This window comes from Lycorma delicatula, chromosome 1, assembly GCF_047948215.1.
Source record: "Lycorma delicatula isolate Av1 chromosome 1, ASM4794821v1, whole genome shotgun sequence".
Classification (NCBI taxonomy): Eukaryota; Metazoa; Arthropoda; class Insecta; order Hemiptera; family Fulgoridae; genus Lycorma; species Lycorma delicatula.
This window is the reverse complement of record NC_134455.1, coordinates 118,797,096-118,823,258: the sequence shown is the minus strand read 5'-3', so window position 1 is coordinate 118,823,258 and position 26,163 is coordinate 118,797,096. Positions and strand designations below refer to the sequence as shown.

The 26,163-nt window shown below is 32.5% G+C and overlaps 2 protein-coding genes across 2 annotated transcripts in view; one reads left to right on the top strand and one right to left on the bottom strand.

Annotated features, from left to right (window-relative positions):
- The window catches only part of Rbm13 (RNA-binding motif protein 13), a 279,868-nt gene that overhangs the window by 191,778 nt on the left and 61,927 nt on the right, over positions 1–26,163 (bottom strand). The gene's annotated exons all lie outside the window — the stretch shown is intronic.
- Positions 8,445–26,163, top strand: part of LOC142321740 (sodium-dependent neutral amino acid transporter B(0)AT3) — a 187,815-nt gene continuing 170,096 nt past the window's right edge. Inside the window, exon 1 of the mRNA XM_075360081.1 lies at positions 8,445–8,581. The gene's annotated coding sequence lies outside the window, so the exon portion shown is untranslated. The remainder of the gene's footprint in view (positions 8,582–26,163) is intronic.

The window sequence follows — 26,163 nt, the reverse complement described above, 5'->3', positions numbered from 1 at the left end:
AATATCCATTTTGACCATCCCTGAATCCAGTTTGACTAGTTTCGGCGTGACGTATGTATCTCGCGTAACTCAAAAACGATTAGCCGTAGGATGTTGAAATTGTGGATTTAGGGCTGTTGTAAAATCTAGTTGTGCACCTACCCTTTTGACTGCAATCGACTTGACCAAAAGTGTCCAAAAAAGCCCAAATTCCAAAAAATCTGAAGTTTTTTACTTTTTCTTAACTACAGCAATAAGCCCTCATTGAGAGCTTTTCAACGATTTATCATAAGTGGTACTTATTTTAATTGGTTCCAGAGTTATAGCCAAATAAAATGTTAATTAATGAAATTTTTGGATATTACAAGAGGAAGGGACATCGGTTTGAATCAGACTTCATTTCCCTTCTTTTTTTTTAAATTTAAATATATTGATTTATTAATAATTTTTAACCTCTGATTGTACATTTTTTACAATAATTATTAATTCAATAATAACAATAAAAAAAAAAACATGAAAAAATATCAAAAGTTATTAATGAAATAAAATTTTATGTAGTTTTCATTTAAAAACAATATGTATATGTAATTTGATAGGTGTACAAGGAAGTTATGTGGTGTCCACATCAGATTGTTTTATTTAGAGGTAAACTCATCGATTCATTCCTGAAATAAGACGTACTGAAATAAGCTTTTTCCTGAGACGTACTAGTTAGACCCTAGTTTTTCATACTAGGGTTGAGGAAATAAGACAATTCTCTGAAGAGTCAGGTTCCATTTATTCGGATGTGGGTAAATTTGACAAGGTTAGGTTGGTAACGGACGGAGTGGTAACTACGTCATGGCTATATTGATTTTACCCAACTCTTCTGACCTGCTCAACTACATGTCTTGTCATTACAACGCCTTTGCTCTTATGTGCTTTATAGGGTAATTTTTGCATTTTATGTACTATTGTGCTTTCACAGACATGTATATGAATGCTTAATCTATCTTTACTTAAATTTAATGAGGTGCTATTCAAGCAAAACTTCTCAAATAAAGAATTATGATAGTTATAGATTTAAAATTTCTAATTGTAATCCTGCTTAATTTCAGATATTTCACTTCCAATTTTCCATTACTGGTTTCTTTTTGAATTTTAATCGTAATATGCTATATATTAATAATATTGTACATCTATTAAAAAAGCTGACAAGGTAATACTTTCCTGACATTGGTTATTTCTTCTTATATAATGAAAAAGTTACCTAAGCTTTTTTTGGGGTGGGGTAACTTATGATGAAGGTTTCTTGTAAAATTATCATTATATATTTATATAGACCAAAAAGTATTAATTTAAAGTGTTTTTTAATTTTTTTGCTTCCCAACTTCAAAATTACCTTCCAAGATATCTTTCTACGTTTACTGCGTTAAATAGAAGAAACTAAAATCAATTACACTTAAAAATATACAAGTAAAAAGTTACTTATATCTTTTTAGACGGTGATGGGTGAATTGTAATATTATGAAAAATCTAAAAAGTTAAAGAAAACATTAAAAATTTCAAAAAATCGATATTTTTACACTTTCATCGGCTTTCCAATCCCAATATATCTCCCAAAGTGTGGTTTTGGAGTTACTGGAACTACCACTGTGCTTAAGAAGACAAAAATCGGTCAAAAAATAGGCAATAAAATGTTAGCCTAGCATAAAAAATGGCAGCCATATTTGTTTTCCAATCCGTTATATCTCCACAAATATAAGTTTTATCAAAATATATGCTGAAATATGAATCTTTTTATTTTGAACAAAATTACATTTTATTTTTTTAAATTGGTTAGCAAATAGCCGAGTTATGGTAGAAAATTGATGTAATTTTGTTCTGTTTTCATGTCCTCCACTTTGCGTTCAATTCGATTAAATTTATCTAATCAATTGTTCAATTGTTTTTATTTATTTTTAATTCTAGTATTGTAACTTAGTATCAAATTAAGCAATTATTTTACTTCAATAAAATTTAATATTACGTAATAATGAAACAATTGATATTAATTTTTCACTTTTGAATAATTTTACACAGCGACTATTACTGCTGATCATGTTAATAATATAAAAATGAAGCTTCTTTCAACAGGAATGATGGTCAAAATTCCAGCGGATCTGGAACGACGAGAATCCGCATGGTACCTTCCAAAGTAGTCATCAACAAAAATTTCCCCTGAACGTATGGGCAGGTATATTTAATGACTATATTTTGGGTCCTGTCATTCTACCAAATTATTTAAATGGAGAAAATTATCTTGCACATTTGAATGAAAATCTTCCACATTTTTTGGAAGACTTACCTCTACAATTAAGAGGGAATCTGTGGTTTCACCGCGATGAAGCTCCAGTACATTTCAGTCAGTTGGTATCAGATTTCCTGCATAAAACTTTCCATGAAAAATGGATGAGCCGCGGAGGGCTAGTGCCCAGTCACCGACTTTAAACCCTCTTGACTTCTACCTGTGAGGCCATCTGAAACATATTGTTTATTCAACTCCAGTACTTAACATTGATATCTTTAACAAAGGATCCAAAATGGATTTCAAGAAATTAGAAGTACTCCCGGAATTTTTGAATGGTTAAGACAATCTCTCAGAAAAAAAATGGAGACTTGTGTAATTTCTAATGGTGGACAATCTGAATACCTCTTATAACTTTTAATAACTGTAAACTGTTTATTTAAATATATATATATATATATATATATATATATATATATATATATATATATACCTAAACCTAATATTAGAACATTACTACAACAATTAATGTAAGACTATCACAGGTTTTTTTTTTATTTTTGTAACTATTAGGTCTATTATTGTGAGAAAATTATTGCTTAATTTGATACTAATTTACAATAGTAGAGTGTACAATACATAAAAACAATTAATATTTAATTGAATTAAACGTAAAGTGGAGGACATGAAAACAGACACAAAATTACATCAATTTTCTGCCTTAACTCGGTTATTTGTTAACCGATTTAAAAAAAAATGAAATTTCATTTTGTTTAAAATAAAAGGCTTCATATTTCAGTAATAACATTCATTTTGATAAAACTTATATTTATGGAGATATAACTGATTGAAAGATAAACATGGCTGCCATTTTGTAATTTTCGAAGGTATTTAAATTCTGATTTTTTCCTCATTTTAAAACTCTATAACGAAGACGCTTACCAAATAATATTAATGTGATTTCTGTATCTGAACTTGAGATACAAATATTTATATAAAAATAACAAAATGGTGGACAGGAGGAGAACGAAGCAGAAATTGCCATTTTTCCTAAGGATATTTTTTGTTTAGTTTTGTTTTTTCTGAAAAAGAATAGCCAGCCCACCATTTTAGAAACACTTTATATACGTATCTGTACAAAATTTCATCAAAAATCGGTTTACCTATTCAAAAATTATTAGGCTTTAAACACGCCAACATACGTATATACGTACGTACGAACATTTGCCACTACTTTTTTTTTGTTTTTTGGGTCTTTGGATCATGAAATGTCGAGAAAATCAAAAAGCCTATATGCTATTTTTTGGTTGATTACCATACTTTTCTTCTTGCAGCGTAGCTCTAGAATTATGATGCCAGGAAAATAACATAAGTGTAATCTATATCTATTATTTTGTATATAGGTAAAATTAAAATTTTATTTTTATGGATATTTTTATGAAATGCCCATTAAACTGTTAACTATTTATTAATAAATAATAACTTTCTCGATGATATTTTTGTTGCACGGCATGTGTAGATTGGATAGAACACCTATTATTTATATTTGAACTCTCTCTCTCTCTATCTCTCTCGCGCGCACGCGAATGTGTTTGTTAGGTTTCATTAAAACTTCATTCCCTAAAGAGAATTTCGTACACTCTAAACATTCAACATAGGTTTTCTTAATGAGAATTATTATTTTGCGATAAAAAATATTAATTAGGAAGTGTATTTTCCATCTTCGTCATTAATATACCACCCACACGAGTTGTGTGTATATAATATATTATGTCAGACGAAAAGAAACTATGTAGCAAACTTATATTCGTAAGCCGACATTAAACGATTTGTATAACGTAGTTTCTTTTAGTTGATACGTAATTAAAACTTTTTGCTTAAAATTACTGCAAAAATTAAAAAAATATTTAGGGAGGTGGTAAATATTTGTAATGAAATTTACTAAATATATATAATATACACAACATTTGCCGATATATATACGTTTGCCTACTTGACAAACGTTTTAATGTAATGTCGGAACATAAATGTAAATCGAAGATAAAAAACTACAATAAAACAATTATTAATCTGTTATTTTTATTAAAAATAAAAAATTTACTTTCTTATACATTTGCTTTTTATTAAAAAATATTATCCATTTTTCTTACTAAGTATAACTAATGTCTAGGGAAACAAATTATTTCAAACGAAAAAATCCGACTTATCATTTCAGAATTACGTGTAACTGTAAATTTTATTGGTCCAGTTCTTAGAACGTAACTATAAATAAAATCCTGATTATATCCAAAATAAAATTACAATGAAATAGTAAACCGTACGGTAAGAGTCTTGCAGATATAATTTATTCCGCTCAAAAAAAAAAAATTTCTGTAATATAAATAAAACTGTTTTTAATAAAATGATACTGATATCAAAAAAGGTAAGACACTACATTTCTATTATCAAAATCTGTTTTTAATTTAGAATTTTCTTTAAAAAAAAATACATGTTAAATATATGTAATAAATAATAGATATACAACAATAGATAATAAACAATGTTTAAGCGTTCCATATAATAAGCAAAAATAAGAAAAATTTGTTACAAAACTCTTACCGGCCCGATTTCATTTATTAAACAACGAATAAGAATTGTATTATTTCTGTAAATTAAATGTATTATTTACATGTATTATTTAAAAGAAACTATGTAGCAAACTTATATTCGTATATCTATTGTCTATTACATATAATTAACATGTAATTTTTTTTTTAGAAAATTCTAATTTAAAAACAGATTTTAATAAAAGAAATGTAGTGTCTTACCTTTTTTGATATCAGTATCATTTTATTAAAAACAGTTTTATTTATATTACAGAAATTTTTGTTTTTTGAGCGGAAGAAATTATATCTGCAAGACTCTTACCGTACGGTTTACATTTTCATTGTAATTTTTTTTATATCACTGCGTTTTTTAGATCATTCTTTTATTATTTTATTTTATGAATTACTGATTGTTATCTTGCGGATTTATTATTAAGATTTATTGCCTTAGAACAAACAAATTGAATTTCACGGGCAATTTTTTGTGCCGATAGTCATATCATTCACTTCATAACATATTTTTCCTTTTTTAATTAAACTAGTATAATGACCTTTACGAATCGAAAATCCGGGACGTAATATTTCACTTGTTACTTTGTAAGTGTAACCCTCGATATTTATCGTTAAATTCGATTTTACCAATTGAATTTATTTTTTTTTTATTTATTCCTTTTTTAATAAAATTATTGTAATCTCTCGTAAACTAATACTTTTATTTTTTTTTTAAAGAAGTGATGGGAATTAAAAATTTGTTTCATATTCAGTACTTTTATTTACATAACAGCATTTACTATTAAAACAAGCTTTAATATATATTTTCTTTTAATTTTATTATTTCAAGTACATTATCAAGTTTGTGTACGCTACCTAGTACTATCAAGTACTGCTACCTAGCGGCGCGACTCGTAAAGGAACATTAAAAAAATAAATAAAATAACATATTTGTGTCCCGCGGTTCATCAAATGGAAAAAAAAACGTTGTCTTTCAAAATTCGAGGTATTTTTTGAAAGTATTATTTATTAGTAATTTAATTGAACTGAAATATAATGTTTTCACGCTTTATTCCATTTTAATTTTGCTGTTAGGTTACGTTATGTTTAGAACTGTAAACGTAGTTCGTTGACTTCGTTGTCTCTTACCGACGAAGTTCTAACGAACTCCGTGAAAAAATAATTTTCAATGAAATTTTCTTTATTAATTGATTAAATTTCTTCTCTCTTTTACTTACACTGAAATGTAAATAATTATCCAAATAAAAAATTCTCCGATATCTGTATTACTATTATTACAGATTTAAACAGAATTATGGGGATAATAGACTCAATGATCTTATGCCATCAAAAAAGACAATAGAAAAATAAAAATTAATTTTTTAGTTGTATTGTTTTTAAATTTTGTTTATATAGGTTCACAGATCACATTTATAACCAAAAAGAAAGTTATCATAGATTTTTATGAAATTTAAATTACGAATCTCGTTTAATTTTTACTTTTCTAGTTTTTTTATTGGGAGGGGGAAGAAAAACAAATTAATTAATTGAATCGCTATTAATGTTTTTTTTTTCTTTTCAGGCAAATCTCATCAACGAAGAAAAAGAAAACGAAGAAATCGAAGTGCGAAAAGGAGTTGGATAAGGAATTGAAAAAAGATTTAGCCTTTAAATCTACTGTGATCGTTGACAAATAATAAAATAAGATAAATTAGTAGGATAACGTGTAAAATAGTTAGCGAAATAAAATGAATTGATGAATAGATAAATATACTTTTCGATACAATGAAATTTGTCTTATAATTAAAAAAGTAAATATAGTTAGTTAATTTTTATGTTAAAACACACACACACACACACACACACACACATACACGCACCCCCCCCCCGCCCACACACACACTTCCACACATAGATGTATGAATTATGTTAAGTATCATGGGTTATGTTTCGTAGATCCTGTTTCTATGTAAATACAGCAGCGGATGGTGCGATAAAAAACAGGAAAATTCATGTTGATTAAAAAGTGATGATTTTATTATTAGTATGTGAAGATGTATATTAAATATTTTAATCTGCTATTAACTCTTTCTAATTCAACGTAAAGCTTTGATACGTATCCTCCATCTGATGGAACATATAATCTACAGCATTCGTCTCAGCATAAGAATTGGCTTTCTAGTATATACCTTAATAAAAAAATAAATATTTTTTCACTACTATTCGTGAAGTATGATTTTTTTGTCTTCAGTCATTTGACTGGTTTGATGCAGCTCTCCAAGATTCCCTATCTAGTGCCAGTCGTGTTTCATTTCGGTATATTTCGAACATTTATCATCTTGTTAAAGCAAATGATTTCTTTTTGACATTTATTCTTGTTGTAAAGAAAGTAACTAGCCATTATACAGTAATTCTCCTACACAATGTAATTCATCACTTTAATACTGGTGAGGTTTATTTACAATTCATAGTAGCTTTCTGGGAAGATTTTGGTCTGTCTATGAATCGATATTTAAAAACATAGTGCATATATTTTGAGTTTTTTGTAGAACATGAATCCTTACTATTCGTAAATTAATATAATTTTCTTCTATTTTAATATGTTTTCAATTTAAAATGTACGCTTTAATAAATGTAAGTAATTAATAAAAATATTTTGTTAAAAATAAAAATAAATAGCACTAAATTAATAGCACTAAATTTTTTATTTTGTATTTCTTATTTATGAGTAAATATAATCCTTTTTTATCGTTAAAGAATATTCAACTTAATTTATTTTTAAAAGATTTCAATCTGTTTGTAAGTGTTTATCTTGGAAGCTTAACAAATGGAATGATTTTATTAAAATGTTATAAGAAACCACGGTTTTCTTCTCCATTGAAAGCTAAATTCTAGTACGAATATTTTAAAAATCTGAATGCTTTCTTCAATGAGCTTTTTTTGAGAAAATTTATCGATAGAAAATCCTCATTTCTTCGACCTTTACTCGGTGAAGATTTTTTGTTTAATTTAACGGTCTTAATAAATAAAATTTAACAAAACTTTTGATATAAGTTTATTACCTTAGAAAGTTTTGCAATTTTTTGTCTTAATTTCACCCTTTTATTCTTTGATACTGTTATCGCAATCTTGCTGAAGTTTGGGTAACTAGTTAAGCGTTGTAAATGATACTAATAAAAATCTTAAAATATTCGAAAGGCTTAATATTCTTAATTCGAAAGGCTTTTGACATATAAGTTATTTTGCCAGAATTTGTGAAACTGTCAATTATTACAGATGAATCTATAGATGTATCAATATACTCTTTCTGGTTCTGCTCGACGAATTAATTGTACGAATGCTATGCAAGTTTCAGAATGTTTTGTTTTTCTTGCATAATTTCATCGTAAGCAAAATAAACCAGTTTATATGGTACTTAGTTTATTATTAGATTATGCAAATAAAAATTGTACAAGTCATCTTTTTAGGATGTTTTACGGAAAACGCTTTGAAAATTGTTCGCCTTATAATTGAAGAAGTGATTAATACAATGGTAACAATTGCAGTTAAAATGTGTCGCTACAATGTTTTAGTGAAAATCTAAACAATAATAATTTAATGAGTTCAATTAACAATAACTACTGTGTAAATGACTCGGATTTAATTAAGTGTATAAAAATTATTAATTAATTTGACAAAGTGTTTTGAAATTAAACGCCGACTGTGATTCGATTCATAAATGCATCGGAATTGCTGGTTATATTTGTGTCACTGTTGAGAGGTAAGACTAACAAATTTTATTCTGGGTACATAGAACTATAAAAATAGGTTTAAGTTACTGTACTTTTTTATTTTATTATGGTTGTAAAAACAGGTTGAACATCGCGTAAAATGTTCGGTGGCTTTATTTTATTGCGTACCGCTGAAACTAATAAATACAAGAGATCTTCACCAATAATTAATTTTTTTATTTAAAATGAGTTTGCAGAAGCAACAAATTAAATTTATATAAATAGACACGTTACTTGAATTAAGATGTTCTGTAATAGATTGCTTACAGCACTCGACTGAAGACTCCACATATATATTAGCTTACCATTCGATAATTTATTCATAGATTATAAGCTGTATGTTTCACTGATTAAATATTTTAAATAAAACCCAAATATTTCCTAACAAAACACCCCGGATGAAAAGACTGCTAAGACACGATAATTTTTCTTTTTAATGGTAAATAAAGCATATATATTATATTTTTCTCTATTAGATATAATAGTAATTTGGATTTTAAATTATTCATCGAAAATCGGAAACTGCACAGATTAATCGAAGCAGGTAGAAGCCACAAAAACAGAAGTGAGAAAAAGGTGAGAACCGATGTTATATTAAATATAAATTTTTGCTGACAATAATCATAACTTAGTTATTAGGTAGATTTCATAAGAAAGCTAACAATTTTAATGGATACCATAATTCGACTTCCAAAAAATTTCGACATATCTTTGCGTTTCACATCGCCCAGACCCGAAAACCACCGTCAGTTCAAAATTTTATATATATATAAATATTTCACATTCTTGTCGACACGATAACAACCGTAATTTTGCGCCAATCAAATTGATACATAAAATATAACGACACAAAATCTCGGTCGTGTTCGTTAATGGGCAAAATCGGACCATGGGGGTGGAAATGGGGCGGTTTTTTAGAAAAAACAAAATATTGCATAACTTTCTTATTAAGTAAAATAGGGAATTCGTTTAAAGTTCCTACTAAGATAAGACATAAACTTGAATAAAGACCTAAAACTTATCTGAGTAAGTTTTTTGATATCACCCAACCATTGCCCCAGGAGGTGGAAAAAATGGGCTTTCGAAGACAAAAAAATACCTTTCTTAATAGGCACAGTATCGAATCGGTTTAAAGTGGTCGTTATCCTCTAAACATTACTTAAAACTTTTGTTTGAAACAATTTTTGATATGACCAACCCTTACGGCAAGGAATGACAAACATTTACTGGAATTGTAAGAAGATGGTGCTTATCGTATGCTAAACATGTGAAAATTTTTTCACATGCAACCATTGTGGTATTAAGTAAATTTGAAGTTTTTCTTAACTCTAAGGTGGAAATCTTTTTTATCTCCTGCTTAGCACCGGTAAGATCTACCTCCGCTTTCCGGCGTGCCGAAAGGGATTTCTTTATAATATTATATATTCTTATGTCAGATTAAAATTTCTTTTAATATACTTTTCATTTATTTTAGTAATAGGATTCATTATTTGCATGATATATAATTGTATTTATAAATAGGATTGATGTACTAATATATGAACATGAACATATTTTAGTAATATAATTTATGTTCATGAAGCAAAAATACGTTACCGTTTTTTAAAATAATTATATCTGAAGAGATTATATAAACTGGTTTTTAGAGAGGCTGTAATTTCTTTTTGGTTTTTGTTTTCTGAAAATCAAGGACACAGAAATCAGTTTTGACCTACTTTATAAGCTACATTTACGAATTTTTAAAATCTATTTAAAAAGTTTGAATACGTTTTATCAATATTTACACTTAATTACGAGTAAAATAATTTCTTTATATCATTAACAAGCTACTAAAGACTATTTGTATTAAACGTATTATTTGGAAGTAGAGGCGTGTCATAGGCACATCCTCCGCAGCTAGACCCTCCGGGCGGGTTGCCCTGGCAGGCGGCGTCTCGGAATGGGATTATTAGGTATCTAAAATTGATTACCTCTTGTGTAAAACTAAATATATTTTTTTGAATGATGAAAACGATATAACGAAAGTTAAATTAGAAATCTAACTCTAGAAATTGATACTAACGAATCGGGATTTTCCGCTAGTGATCGGTACATTCCGGTGCTAAGCTAAGGGAGACGGATACACATATAGACCCACGCAAAAATGCCCTTTAAGTAGGTAGGATTCTATTTTATACCTGCTGAAGGATTAGGAAATGAATCAGATCAGATCATAAAATAAATGTTTCATGAAAAATAGACTAGGTTGGCTTAGTTAAAAAATCAGCTGCTAAAAAATTTTCAGCTAGATAAAAGTTACTCATTTTTATTGTTCATGATTGTAAAGACATAAAACACACATTACGCAGATAAACTTTCGAATATAAAATAAATTATTGTAAGAATGCTTGATCTTTTCTTTTTTTACCTCCGATTCTCGTCTGTGATTTGCATATTAACAAAGCTGAAATTATTTTCTATTCTAAAATCATCGCTTAAATTTATTAGGACAATGTATTCTTAAGTTTATAAAATTTTAGGAATTTTTGAATAATAAAAAATATATTATGATTATTTATATCCTCCTATAATATTAGAAACTTAGGAAAATATTTATTTTTATTTCTGAGCTAAAATTGATTACAGGCAAAATCTAGCTTAAAATCTTATATAATCGTTTTTAATTTGGGTATTTATAAGTTTCATACAATTTTGAAAATGGGCAGCGATTTATTTTAACGAAAGTCGAATCTTCCTTCCAGTTGGTTCTATATTGTTCGAAGAAAAGCCAATTTGATGAAGCTGTCTTTAGTCTGGTTTACACAAAATCTTTTATCAGTAATACGCTGCTTTCAAACTTGTAAATATATTCTTATCTTCCGAGGGACTGGTGATAGGTTAGATGTCAAATGTCTATTCAATCTATGAAAATATTTTAATAATTTCAATTTTTATGAGTAAACATTGATTTATAATGTTCTACTGATTTTAAAACTGCAGTCTGCATGATAATAATTCAATTATAAAATGATTTTTGTATGAAACATTTATGATTTTATTTTACTAGTACTTCTCCGCGGTAGTTTATTGTGGGATTTATCAGATGCCCATCCATTCTGTGGCTATTTCATTAGTCTTAACTTATAATTATTATTTAAAATTCATTATAAATAATTAAAATAAAATCTACCCTAAGAATTATAACTGTAAAGACGTTTATCAGAATATTGTTGTATTCAGAGAAACTTGAAAATCGACTATAGCAGTCTATGAAGTTTCATAATTATTTTCTGGAATTAGCTATCAGTTTCTTACCAGATAGCTGAGCAATAAAAAAAAAGATTTTATTTGCTACTAAATACGTACTCGTAGCTTTTAAATCAGTTAAATCATTCGTTTTCCGATATTTCTGTTTTAGATTAATCGGGTTTTTCAAGATTCAGAATTCAATGTAACCGGTACTTTAACGAATAAAGTCTATTTATAATAGAAGAGTAGAACGGAAAATTACTGCACAAAAAATATAATACATTTTCCATAAAATTATAAAGTTGAGGGACCTCTTTGGCAGAATGATAGAGTCTTCGACTTTCATCAGTACTTTCCTGGGTTCGAATTTCGGTCAGTCTTACATAAAAAATAACTTTAAATGATATATACCTTAAATTTGTTGATAATAAAATTTTTTTGTCCTTTAAAAAAGTGATTTATAAAGCTACTCATAAAAAAAGTACTAATATTTAATTTCAGTCTTAATTATTGCAGAATAAATATTTTGAAATGCTCACTATAGGCAAGAAATTAAGCCGTAGTGATTTATTCATTGGTATACCTTTATAAAGATGGTATACCTTTTACAGATGATTGTAAATGGGATACTAGTTTTTTTTTAAATTTTATATAAAATTAAAAATTTTAAAGTACTAATATTTAATTTCAGTCTTAATTATTGCAGAATAAATATTTTGAATTGCTCACTATAGGCAAGAAATTAAGCCGTAGTGATTTATTCATTGGTATACCTTTATAAGTATACTGAATGTTTTAAGTGACCTTTATAAAGTTTATACAGAGTGATTTTTTAGTCCTATTATCCAATTTTTAATGTCTGGTAATTTTTTTTCTAAGAAAGGGAAATTTTGTTTTGTGACATGAAGTTGGTAACGCTACTCAACCGGTATAGATACGGCAGTGTGAGTTGATCCTCCTTGAGCTGTGTAAACTTTTGTACCGTTTCACAAACAAAAAACAGAATGTCTTTTACCATAGAACAACGAGTTTTCATTCTTGAACAATATTATGCTACGAAATCGTACGCGAGTGTAAAAGAATCATTTCAAATTAAATTTGTTGGTATTCCTCCGCCAGAAAAAATGTCAATTTCGAGGATACAAAACCGATTTCGAGAGACAGGCAGTGTTTGCGACAGAAAACGTAGTGGTCGCCCAACTCGTTTGACAGATGACGTTTTAGGGAATATGAAAACAAGATTGCTCAATTCTCCACGGAAAAGTTTACGAAAACGTTCCACGCAAGTCGGTTTGTCATATTCGAGTGTTCAGAAAACGGCTAAAAAATTGAAATTGTATCCGTATCGCGTACGATTAGTCCAAGAGCTTCAGCCTCCAGATTTAAACAAGCGATTGCAATATTGCCGTTGGTTTAGGTCTCTTGTAAACGATAACGGGAATCGAATTTTTAAGTGTTCTTTAGTGATGAAGCTTGGATCCATCTCGATGGTTATGTGAACAGTCAAAACTGTCGAATTTGGGCGGTTGAAAATCCTAACGCTTTACAAGACAAATCTTTGCATCCTGAAAAAATTGGTTTATGGTGTGAGATATCTTGTTATCGTATTGTCAGACCCATATTCTTCGAACAGACAGTAAATTGTGTAGTATACAGGAATATTGTGCGCCAATTTGTGTCCCTCCTGGAACCTCAAGAACGGTTTTTCTGGTTTCAGCAAGACGGCGCTACATGCCACACGACTCGAGAAACCATGGATTTTTTGCAAGAGTTCTTTGATGATCGAATAATAAGCAAGGGCTTATGGCCTCCAAGGTTCCCAGACCTCACATCTCCTGACTACTTTTTGTGGGGCTATATTAAATCCGAGGCCTTCAAAAACAATTCTCACATTATTGATAAACTTAACGTCAATATTACAGACTTAATGACGAATATTTCCGATGCAACTCTTAAAAAGGTTTCTGCTAATATGCTGAAAAGAGTCCGTGCGTGACCGCACGGGATGGGCATTTTGAGCATATTCTTTAACAATTATGTAAGTAACAGCTTTTTATTAAATTTCTTTTGTAAGTAAAAAATACATTTTTTTATTCCACCTAAATTTCCCTTTCTTAAATTACATTTAAAATTGAGTAACAGGACTAAAAAATCACTTTGTATTACTCACTATAAATATTCGGCATTACGTCTGAACTATCTAACTGCACTGGGTTTAATTCGTTTCCACTGTCGATTTTCTGTTACGATTTTTGACTTGAACTCTGTAATTTACTTGTTTTTGTGATTATTTTTTCTAATAATTGATACTTTTTTAATGATTATTTAACATTTAGATATACTTGTCAGATATAAATAAAATATAGTTATATATATATATATATATATATATATATATATATATATAAAGGTATATTATATACTTATATAAAGTATAATAAAAAAATACGGTAGAGAACGGCTTCATTCACAGGCTTGAGTAGGCGTTTGCTTATGCTTACCTGCAGTTCATATCTGATCTGATGTAGCATAATTATAATCGATTAGCCTAAAGCCGTACTTAATGCTGTAATTTGTGTATCAAAAGATATTAACTTTTTAATTAATGATTTGATCTAATTTATGCTACTTTATGAAACGACTACAGTTAACGGATAACGTACAGTGTTAATTCGCTTGTAACATTCGTTATCATACTAGATGTAAATGTTATATCTTATTGTTAGGTAAATTTTATTACTAGATAATTTCGTTTCTTTGTTAAGTAAAATTAACGAATAAATATTTAAGTAACATCTTATTAATTATTAATTTAAAGTTACGTAGGTTCACTGTAAATAAATGAAGGTTTTAGGTAGATTTCAAAAGAAAGCTACCTATTGTAATGGTTACCATGATTCGACTTCCGGAAAATTTCAACATATCTTCGCGTTTCACATCCCTAGACCCCAAAACCACCGTCAGTTCAAAAGTATATATATAAATGTATTTCACTTTCTTGTGGTCACGATAACTGCTGTCATTTTGCGCCAATCATTTTCATAATGATTCAAAATCTCGGTTGAGTTCGTTAATGGGTAAAATCGGACCATGGAGTGGAAATGGCGGGGGCTTTTTCGAAAAAACTATATCGCTACAACTTTCTTATTAAGTAAGATATCGAATTCCTTTAAAGTTCTTACTATTCTTTGGATAAGGACCTAAAACTTATCTAAGTAAAATTTTTTGATATCACCAACCATTGGTCCAGGGGGTTGAAAGAATGGGGTTTCGAAATTAAATCAGGGAATCATAATTCCCTTAATAGGCACAGCTGTATCGAATCGGTTTAAAGTGGTCGTTAGTCCTCTAAACATTACTTAAAATTTTTGTTTGGAACAATTTTTGATATAACCAACACTTACGGCAAGGGATGACCAAAATATAACTGAATTTGTAAGTCGATGAGAAACTTTTTTCCCATGCAACCATTGTCGTATTGAGTAAATTTGAAGTTTTTCTTAACATTAAAGTGGAAATATTTTTTATCTCCTACTTTTTTTCCCCCTTCTCCCCCCGACCGGATATCCATTTAAGTATACGCAGTCGGGGAGAGTGTCCATATACTCAAAGGAGGCGTCCCTCACCCACCGGCAGCAAGTCCGGCACGGCAGGTTAGCCTCCCCGGTCTCGGATCTTTTATTTTCCATTTCCCATGCCTCTAATCCCCCACTTCATGGTCAAGGTCCGGCAACGCCGTTCCTCAGCCCCTCGGCAGGGAACCGGGTCTCGGTCTTTATCTTTTGCCATGCCTCAAACCGGCGGCACCGACCCCACTAAGCACCAAGGCACCCGCAGGGCCGACACCGCCGGCTGGGACTCGGTCTTAACTTTACCCCACAGTTCCCCAGGAGTTCCCTCCCTTCTCAGGAACCCGCACACCTCAGCATGCGTGCCCTCCACGGAGGGACTGTCCTTCCTTCCTACTTTAACTACGACCCCCGTCTTCTGTCTTCGTCTTCTTTAATACGGAAAATTTCCCCCGCAAACTTCTTGAACCAGTCCCAATTTTCCTGACTATACACCATCCAATTAATTAAATTGTCAGGGGTCAGTCTATTAATTAAAATTTCCCTTCTATTATCAGCCCATCTGGGACAAGCAAAGATGGTGTGTTCTACATTGTCGATCTCCTGACAATAAACGCATAGTGGGGTGGCCCTCTTCCCAATTCTGAATAAATATTGACCAAAACAACCATGGCCTGTCAATAGTTGCGTGCTATAGAAGTTCACGTCACCCAGTCTCTTACCAACCCATGTATTTATGTTGGGGATTACACCCTAAGCAGAGCGAATCTATGAACACTTTTTAGTTTAGTTTTATTTCTCTGTGTATTTATTGCATTTCCCTATACCGGGGCCGATGTGGTGGCCGCCGTTATCAGCCTCCTGATTTCCATCGTAGTTGTGCCAAGATTTTGAAAAACCCCCCTCAAGGCCTTAATGGTGGGGGTAACCCTGTTGCAAATCATATCGACATGTTTACTAAATTTTAAGCTTTTGTCTAGCAGAACACCAAGGTATTTTGCTTCGTTGACTTAGATGACTCTTTCTCCTCTGATGTTTATATATATGTTTCTGATGGGTCTTCTACCAGCAAGAACCATGCAACAAGATTTCCTAAGGGAAATCTGCAACTGATTTCCTTCCAGCCGCAATTAGACATAACGCTCGATTGGCTTTGTCCTCTACGATATCTACATTTCTATCTTCCACTAGAACCGCTATGTCTTCCGCATAGCCGACCACTGATACCCCTCTTCCGGGTAATTTAATCTAAAAATCCCGTCAAAGAAGACTTTCCACAGGGTAGGTCCAAGCACGGATCCCTGAGGAACGCCTCCAAACACCTGATATATAGCTTTACCTTCAAGCGTTTTAACTTCGATAAACCTAAGATGGAGGTAATGATTAATCTGATTAATCAGATAGTCACTTTTGTGCATATTTTGTAGGGCCTCTATTATAGCTATCCACGGTACTGTGCCGAAAGCGTTTTTGATATCGAGCATAATCATGAGGGGAATTTTCCTGACTCTCCAGGATCCACTTCTAGTTGTTAAAGCCCAGTTTTTAACTCTTTCAATAGCACTTATAGTAGAGCATCCTCTCCTAAACCCGTACTGTTCTGGGTGTAAGCATTGCCTCTCTTCAATTTCTTTCCTAAGCCTGGTTTCAATAAGTCTTTCTACGACCTTCCCCATGTTGTTAATTAGCGTAATTGGTCTATAACCTCCTGTTTCATTGGCTGGTCCTGCCTTGGGGAGAAAGACCTGGCTTTCTCCTGACCTGACCTTCCAGCAGTCAGGAAAACACCTGTTTTGTAGGCCAAAGCTGGCAATGTCCAGCATTTTCCAGGGTATTATTTTTGCAAGACCTTTAATGATGGCAGCTGTTATGCGATCAGGCCCTATGCTTTTTTATTCTTCAATTTGCCGATAGCCTCCATTATCTCTTGCTGAGTAAACCTGCTGCCTTCACAACCAATCACTGATCTGTTAGGATTTTCCGCTCTGGGGAATAATGTTCTTACGTTTCATTACTCAACGTCGGCACATGCCTGCCCAGACGTTTAGTGATGATTTTAAATGCCTTGCCCCAGGGGTCAGCATTAAGTTCATGGCACAGTTCCAGCCATTTACTTCTTTTCGCTTGCTTTATAAGAAAGTTCAATTTCTTTCTGGCTTGTCTGTAGTTTTCTACAGTTAGATTGCCTTCCTCTATCATGCCGTTTCTAGCTCGTAAACGTTGTGCAATTCTTGCTGTAGTTGTTGTTGCTTCGTTGTTGTTTTGCGGTATCTTGGCCATTTCTTCCTTGTTGATGTCTTGAAATATCACCGGGTCTATTTGTACGCAGTTCATGATTTTATTTGCCGCGTTTCTGATTACGCGGTGGGTCTGGAAGTCGGTCAATCGGTGGTTGATGTGTATCTGTCTTGTTCCTATAGGGTGATCTCCAATAGTGACTGAAATGGCCTTATGGTCGCTGCCGATTTCCTCATTGAGGACTGGGAAATCAATTGTATTAATATTCAACCTGCCGTCAACTAAAACTAAGTCTAAGATCGATTCATGTCCTCTCGCACAGTACGTGGCAGTCCCTTCATTCATGCAGGATGCCCCGGTGGCCTCCAGTAGTTCCTCAAGAACTCTTCCCCTAGCATTGGAGGTGGTGGCTCCAGCCAATACAGTCCTACAGTTAAAATCTCCCAACACGACTGTTCTTTTACGGGAGCGTGTCATAAGTTGTTGTAAGTTAAGTAATTTCTGCTAAAAAACTCCATGTCGCAATTCGGGCTGATATATATTCCGATAATTATTATATCATTTAGTTCTACGGCAACAATGCCATCTTCTCTATGGTATAAACTATGATCCACGTTGCCTACAATTCTCCTAATGGCCACGTCCCCGTTTCTGCCGGGCAACCATTGACCCCTGGCCACTGAGTACATGTTGGGTTCCGTGGCCACCAGAAAATTGAAATTGCCTCTTGTGGCCATCTCTACCGACAGATCTACCGATAGCCTGCTCCTATTATTATTGATTAGAAATATATTATACATGATTTTTGTTACAACTTGTATTAGCAGTTCTATGTGACGTAGATACGCAGTCAAGGCATCTCGTTGCTTCTTTGCAATCTTTAATAACGTGTCCCGGTCTGCCGCAATTTAAACATAATTCTGAACGATCCGGACCTCTACATTCTCTCCTGCCATGCCCTGTATTCCAGCAACGATAGCATTTCTCGACTTCTGTGCGTATGTATGCTCTACAGCACACCCAGCCAACACTCAGCCTTGCTGCAATCAGCTTAGTAGCGTTTCTTTGGTTAGTGACCATAGTGACATTTTTTGTATTGCCATACGCTTCTCTTATGGATGTGATTTGAAAACCTTCACCAACTCCAAGTACTTTTTCGATCGCCTCCTTGATTTCTCTTTCTGTAGTATCGTACAGCAGGTCCTTGACATGCACCACTGTTCTACGGTCGCCTTTGGTTCTAATGTCAACTTGAAGTTCTTCAACCCTATTCTTGAGCAGAGAGGAAAACTCACCTGCTTTCTGTGATCCGCTAATTCTGACATCTAGTTGTTGGTCTCGGCCTTCCCTGATGGATAAGATATCCCCTGCTTCCTCAGACTTGAATTTTTATCTTTCACTGCTTTTAAGAGATCCGCGTATGTTTTTCCCGGCGCCTGTACTACCACAGTCTTACTCTCCGTAACCGGCGGAGTTCCTCTTCTATTCGAAGCAGATCTAGATCTCGCTCTTCCATGCTCACTTAAATTGGGGAGAACCATTCTCGGTAGGGTCTTCCCTTTTCTCATGAGGTATATCACAATTTTCTTAATTATAATACCCGATGGGCCGTTGGGCACCACAAAGACTGCTGACTCTGATTTTCCCACTACTCTTCTTAGAGTTTTTATTACGTGGGCTGCCATGGCCTTTTCCCCATTGCTGGAATCAAATATAACCGTGTATTTGGTACCGCACGTTGTTATTTTTCTATCCTCAAGAATTGTTGAATCCTGTAGAACCATAGCACTTGGTGTAGCCCCAGCGTAGTGGCTGCTAGGCCTCAGTCCATTTAAGTCAACAAAATGACAACTGTCCTCCCCTATTTTTGGAACATTTACTTGCGTTAGACGATGGTCATCACCCATGATGACCATCGTGAAGACAGTCTGTCAATTAACTGCTCATCAGACAGATTGACATCGAGTATGTCAGACATCTCATTTCTGTACTGACCTTCTGTCTGTGTGCCTTGGGTAGTCGTATCCGGAGTCTCTTCACTCAGTCTCTGTAATTCTCTGTATATGTCGCTCAGTTCCCTTTCATGTGCCTTGATAGCGGTCACGCTCGCTTTGCCGGTCCATTGTCTTAATTGTAATAATGCACTACCTAATTTATAGGTGACCTCTTGTAGTGTGAGGGGAGCCTCCTCTTCTTCTGAAGATCCGGCCCTTGCTCTTTTAGCCCCTCGTCCTTCTATTTGTTTCCATTTTGTCTTCTCCTGGCTTGTAACCCCAATATCCATTCCCTCTACGTCTTCTGTCGGGATCTCTCTCCTTCCTGTACTTCCCATCGAGGTTCCAGCCCCTTGAGAGGCTGTATCTTCTACAGGTAACGAGCCTCGAAGTCCTTGATTTGGGGTCAGCGGACAATTCCGCGTTTAGCGATACCCCACATGGGGGGTATCTCCTACTTAACGCCGGTGTAATCTACCTCCGCCTTCCGACGTGCCGAAAGGGATTTATTAAATTTATCTCATAATCAGATACGTGAATTTAATAAAATTGTATGACAGACACATGGCTATTTTGCATTCTGTGCAGTGACCTCACATGAGCTATTGTACTACCACTTTTACACTTTTGCATTACTAATGCTGTCAGTGAATGTAAAAAATTATATATTTAAATTTTATTAAAGATTCATATTATTTAAACTTAGATAAGTTTGTAAAAAAAATTAAATTTAATGAGTAAATAAATAACAAATTTTAAATAAAATAAAAACCAATTTTAATGTTTTTATTAAATCTGAATTTAACAACTTCTTTCGAATTCATCAACTTTAAATTTCGTTTTGTGAGTTTTATTGTTGAAATAATTCCAAGAAAAATAATCGCTTTTGCGTTACGAATAATGAAGAATATAGATAACTATTGAAAAATGTATTACTACTTCGATTCTTATTTATATTTACGGCAAATATTAATCAAATATAAATAGCGCACTAAATGCTAGCCATGATTATTCGATTAATAATTTGTGATGGTTATTGACTTGGCTCAATTTCCATATTAAAATTTCATTGATTCATTAGACTTGTATATTCTGATCCTCAAGCCGTAGCAAAGGTTCCATTTTTATTTAAAATATATGATTATTCAGTAGTTAAATGTTTTGTTTTTTTTTTTTTAATTTAGCTTAATTTTTCATATTTAAATATTACTGGTACTATTTTAACTTTTGGAAAGTCAAGGAAAATAGGAAAAAAATTACTCGAGAAATAATTGTCTTTAAATTATTTCAGTCTGAATGTTTCCTGGAGGGTATCGGTCAATAGGAGCTGAGTTATTTTTACACACTACATGCTGTTATCGACACATGCAATATCTCTTTTAATTAACCATAATATCGCATAATTTTTCTTACCCATTTTAAACTTATTCTAAGTTCTAAATTTAATGAACACTGAACACAGATAACTAATTAAATAAATACTTTGAGGTATTTAGAAAAAATACTCTTGTAAATGTAAAGGCGCTTGACCCTTTTTGCATTAATATACAGTTTCTGTTTTTTTTTTTATCTGCATCTCAATCCCGTAGGTGAAGACACCCACCTTGTGACGTTACCGGTCGCCATACCACCCCTTACGTTCCCAGCCTGAGGGTTTTTTCGTAGGTCGTCTTTAGACCCCCTTACTGATTACATCTCACAGTCATCAGCCAGGTCTCGGTCGGGGTGCCACCGATGTAAAAGCCTCGGCAGACATTTGCATCAGTAAAATACAAATATTTTGCCTTCACGTAGGCCTCGAACGGACATCTTCACATCCAAACTAACATGATTCTCTCAAACTAACTAACCGAGACCGCGGACCCCGCGCTTAGTCTAAATTTGACACATCGTTGTGAATGCCTCAAAAAACGAACGAGTTGTAAGTTAAATCAGTGCTATATTCATACCAATAAAATTACGCAACATAGAAATTCAGACCTACACCCAAATAAGTCAAAAAAATTAAGTCACCTAACAAGGGCAACGTAACCTCATTTCGGTCCGCGCAGGAGGTACGGGGACAAACCCGCACTCCCACACGGTCCATCATGGAATCTCGATTGGCATTACCAAGTCACAATCAGCAAACTCTACGTTTTTTGAAAGGCCTTACTTTAGTGGTTCATGGAAGTTTTTCTATACAATGACACCACTGATTTTCTTGCAGCCGCATTGGGCTGTCAGCTTATGAAAGTGGTCGCTCCGGATTATTAGGATTATTTTTGTGGCAAGGTCACCTTTTCTTACCTATTCTCTCCAGTAATTTTTCAGTTACATTTAAGCAAATATTATTGAAAGTTTAGGTATGTTTTGTTTTAATAGGTAATGTATGAATCGCACTGGTATTGTAAAGGAGAACATCAAATAAATAAAAAAAACAAATTTTATATATACCCTTTGCTGTAACGACGCAGATCAAGAACACGCGTAGTCTTTGATTCTGTTTATCCACTGAAATCATAGATTTGTGTTCTAATTTACAACTTGTGGTTTTAAAACCGGCTGTGTATTTTTTCCCTCTGAGGAATAACTGACAGTAAGAGATTTTTATGCAAAAAAGATAGAATCAACACATTTTTTCTGTCGAACCATTTTAAGCACAACAGATTGTGAGAAGAAGAAAATATTAGTTCTCATTTTTTCAATTATTTTTTACATTTCTTTACACAAATTTCCTGGATTTTTTAGCCTTACGCACTGCATAAGTTTCCTGGTGCAATAGACTTGAAAATAAGTTGGTGGAGAAGAGTACCAATTATCCAAATAGAAAGTTGTATATAGTTACATTAAAAAGCAGTTGTTCATTAAGTCTGAAATTTCTGATAAGGCTTACATGATTCTCTTTACCGACATAAATTTTAAACTTGTGACAGTATCCAATTTCGGCATCTTTATTTTGAGAATATTTATTCCACATCTGGCATTTGATTAAAAAGACTTCCGCGGAGAGCCATAAGGCTTTCATCCAACGAAACATTTCTAGGACAGGTGTAAAATTATTTTTAGTTTTTCATATAAATGTTTAATTACGGGTCGCACTTTTTTTAATTTATTATTTTCATCGACAACTGAAGAGAAATGGAGGTATCTAGAAATAATTTTGAACCTTTCTCGTGGTATTACTTTTGAATATATTGGACAACGGATAATTTTTCTAGTCAGCCAGTAATAATTTATTGTAAACTTTTTGTATTCGAGATTAGAATAATCAAGGCGAAGTATATCCAGTTACCAACATAACATTTTGTGTTATACAGATTTACCGATTTTCTCATTGCGTCCCTGATTACATAGGGCATATTAAAGAACTACAGTTTAACTCTAAGTTTTAGAGCTGTATCGAATATTGGTATCAGAATTTTTTTGCAGTTTTAGTTTTTGCTATTTTAAGTTTTTGTAATCGTTCATTCACTGATAAAGAGGAATGAAAACAATCAATTTTCTACAAAGAGAAAACCTTCTAGAGACTATCATTTCCCGGTATCTCGAGAGACTTGAAACTATATAGTCGATGATATTGTTTATGTGTAATTGTTTAACCTTTTTTTCTAAAAGAGTGGGGACTGAAAAACAGTTTTGTCACAAATTGATAACAATTTACTATGGTTCAATATCCTCGTATTTACAATGAAAATATGTTTTAAATTATTTTTCAATATAGTATCTGTTAACATCCAACCATTTTAGAGATCGGGAGAAGGCCTGACGATCCTTTAGTTAAAACTCCTTGCCAGTTCCTTGTACCAGTTCATCAAGTCGTTCACTCTAACTAAACGGAAATAGTTTTTTTCTCATATAGGCAGAGTTATTTTTTTATTTCTTTTTTTTTGTAGGCCTACAAATACAAATATTTAAAAGGTAATGAAACTACAAAATCTAAAATAAAGTAAAACAAACTAAAAGAAAAAAAGTATATATATATATATATATATATATATATATACACGAAGTGTGTGAGAAAAATAATGAGACTGACTTTAAACTTACCAAAGTTTTTATTTTTTTCAAACAACAATATTATCCCCTTCAAAGTAGTTCCCTTGGGCAGCTATACACCAGCGGAGTCGTTTTTCCCATCCCTGGTAGCAGCGCTGGAAGGCTTCAACTGGTAGGGCTTTTAACTGGTCGGTCAAATTCTTTTGAATGTTCTCCAGAGTTCCAAAATGATTACCTTAAAACACCTTTCAATTTCGGGAAAAGGAAAAAGTCACAAGGACGCAAATCAGGTGAATAGCGGGTTGAGGAACCGTAGGAATGCGTTTTGAGGTAAAAAATTCCCTGATTGAAATGGCTATGTGACACAGGGCATTGTCATGATGAAGCATCCACTTGTCTGCAATGTCTGGTCTCACGCGAATCACTCTTTTCCTGAGCCTTTCAAGGATACCTTTATAAAACACTTGGTTGACAGTTTATCCTGGAGGAACAAATGCCCGATACCCCTACTGTCAAAAAAGCAAGTCAGCACGGTTTTGATCTTTGATTTGCTCATTCGACATTTTTTCGATCGAGGAGATGACAGAGTTTGCCACTCTTCGCTTTGCTGCTTTGTTTCAGGATCGTGCTCAAATATCCAGGATTCATCACCTGTAATCACACGATTGAAGAATTCTTGGTCATTGTCAATCCTCTCAAGAAGATCAACGTACACGTTGTCCTTCTGTTCCGTTGTGAGGTTTTTCGGCACCGATTTCGCACAAACCTTTACAGTGAATGCGTTTAAATTTAACTGTTCACTCCCAATCCTTATTGTTAAACGACGATCTGATCTCATAAGAACCCTCACACGCTCAACGTTTTCGTCAGATTTTGAAGTCGAAGGTCTCCCTGAGCGAGGTTGATCTTCAACGTGTTCTCGGCCTTCCAAAACTGATTTGTACTGGCGGAAAACTTGTGGTCTTGATAATCAATGTTCCCCGTAGGCCTGTTTCAACTTTTCAAAGGTCACACTCGCGGATTTCCCAAGTTCAACACAAAACTTGATCGCACAACATCGCTCTAAATTCCGATGCTCCATTTTCGTAACACACAAAAAAACACAACTTCACTGATGGCGCTGTCAAAAATAATGTGTTGGCTGAACAGAGTTGAAACTCTTACTGAGCATGTGGAAGGGATAAACAAACCGGTCTAGCACAGACCGGTAGACACAGCGTTGTTTTATTGCTAGCAGTGTTACCAATCTCATTACTTTTCTCACACACCTTGTGTATATATATATATATATATATATATATATATATATATATATATATATATATATTATATTTATATATATTACTATTACTATTTTTATTTGTATATATATAAATGATATAAAAGAAACACTAGAAAATTAAAAATAATACTTTTTTTTTCAAGTTCTTTTTTTGAAGTCAGAGCCAAATTGATATTTATTAGTTGTTTATAATTGGTGCCTTTTTCAATAAATCAAAATTTAAAACAATTATAATGTACCCAGTTATGGTTGAAAATTTACGTTTATGTAAGGATAGTTGTGCTGTACTTTTTTTACAATTATTATTACTAGGTACGCGCGCCCGTGCGCGCGTGTGTCTGTCTGTAATATAAGCTATTTACTTTCAATTTAAGAATAGGTTTTGGTTCCCATGTTACATATATACCAATTTTATCGTATTTAATTTAGACTACTTAATGATAAAAACATTTTAAATAACCCTTCAAATTATCGGAAATTAGGTATTTCTAGAGACAAGCCTGCTTCAGAGATTACCAGAAATACAATTAGTAAATAAAAAAAGAGCAAAAATAAAACATCAGTTTAATACTAATTTAAAAGAGACGACAAGTGGTATTTACAATAAATTTATCGTATAATATATTTCCCATTAAAGAAACATACAATTCCACTCAATTTACATATTGATTTTTACTACTGAATCAAATTCGAACAATTAACCACTTAAAATAAAAGACAAGTATCATATTACGATCGATATTATCACATCAGTTGTGTGACACATATATTGAACAACGTGGAAGGCCGGAGCGATCAACATGTATATTCATCAAATAACTCCGGTAATTCTATAATAAAGTCACCAGTCAATCAAACCTCATAAGCATGGCAAGTGGTCAATCTTCAGAAAGAAACGCTCTGGATCATCCTTCTCAGATATTTTATTCAAAAGGGATCCTTTTCTCGCAGTACAAGTTCCAGGTTCCCTGATATCATCAGATATTAAGATATAAAACTTATGAGACACATAATCATACGATCTTTTGAAATATCCACTTTTTGAAAAGAGAACAATAACTTTTCCCATTTTTCTATCAGACTATATTATATTACGATCTTCAGTACGTTCTGTTCTTAAGTAGAAGTTATCCATTAATCTAAAAATGAAAAGTTGTCTTATAGATAATATTTTTAATTTCCTTAAAAATAGGTAACGATGAATTTAATCTAGGCATGTTAGCAATAAATCTCACAATATGTTTTTGGATTATAATTAATTGCTTAATATCCGATTTATACCT